The sequence below is a fragment of the Dendroctonus ponderosae genome, unplaced genomic scaffold, assembly GCF_020466585.1.
Source record: "Dendroctonus ponderosae isolate FM_Combo_2020 unplaced genomic scaffold, Dpon_F_20191213v2 Dpon_F_20191213_11, whole genome shotgun sequence".
NCBI lineage: Eukaryota > Metazoa > Arthropoda > Insecta > Coleoptera > Curculionidae > Dendroctonus > Dendroctonus ponderosae.
In genome coordinates, this window is record NW_026017213.1 from 2,975,456 (window position 1) to 2,976,795 (window position 1,340).

Consider the following 1,340-nt stretch of genomic DNA (forward strand, 5'->3'; position numbering starts at 1 on the left):
CAGGAAACACAGTTCACACAGTAGTGAAGACTGTGATGATGCTGTTGAGAAGCGTGATTTCACGATAATTATCCCGGATTGCTTCGTGGCCCTTTTTCAATGTAGGTTTCGTTATGCCGCTTTTCCATTCAATTGGTACTCTTTGTTCTGTTATGATGTTTCTGAAGAAAGTTTTTTTTAGGTTGTCTCCTCCGTATTTTAAAATTTCGTTTGTTATCTCGTAGGGTCCTGGCCTTTTTCGATTTTTAAGACGCTTCAAGATGTATTCTATCGTATAGTCTGTCAATTCTATTCTCTTCATTCTTCTATTAATTGATGTTCCATTTCGTAATTTTCTTTAACTAGATCTTCAAAATATGATTCCAAATCTTCCACATTGATTTTTTGGTCTGGAGTATCCTTGATTTCTATCTTGTTCCTTCTTCCTCAACTCTTTTGTGAATTTTCCCCGGTAATCTTCTTTTATCCCTTTTATTTTGCCATTTATTCTGTTTTATGTAGGTTCTAGATTTCGCGGTTTCTGTTGCATAAATACTTAATGAGTGATTTCTTCTTGGGTTCAGATTCTTCCTTCATTTTCGGTTTAAACCATGGTGTTTTATTTGTTCTGTCGATATCTACCTGCGTTTTTCCTAGATCTTCATTAACTGCGTTAAGGAAATTGCATCATTTAGGCGATTTAAATCATTTGATTTTTTTCATTAATATTTCATCAACTAGCGAAGGGTCAGCAGCATAAGCAAGCATTTATTTGGTTAAGAAAAATAGTGTTCAATTCATAAAATGCACAACAAATCTTTTTTTCTTACATTATTTAACAACAAAAGCAAAATATTGGAAACATGACATTTTATAATTTCAGTTACAAATGTGGTCTAAAACACTTTTGGACTCATTACGTGCTGATTTTCTATAAACTTTCAGTTATACGGAAATCTGGCTTAAAAGTTTCCGCCTTTTTTAACAAATCCTGGCAAAATGGAGTGAATTGAATTTATTTACACCATTTACGCCACTAGTTATTGTTTAAAAATAAAAATAATTTAAAATTAGGGCAATTAGAGAGTATTTGGATAAACACATGACGCCTAAAGTTGTTCCCGGTTCTTATCATCTTTCCAAGTGTACAATTGATTATTTTAAACGCCGATTAGGTACGTTAATTACCAATTGCGATGCATTAAATTTTATCAGTTCATTTAGGCCAATTGCTATTATAGCGTTTCCAGGAAAGATAAAGTATTTTAGAACCAAAATGTGCATTAACTTTCTAAAGTTGAAAGACGAAGAATTATGAAATAATAATGTTAAATTTTTTATAGTTTTTCAGACTTTTCAGA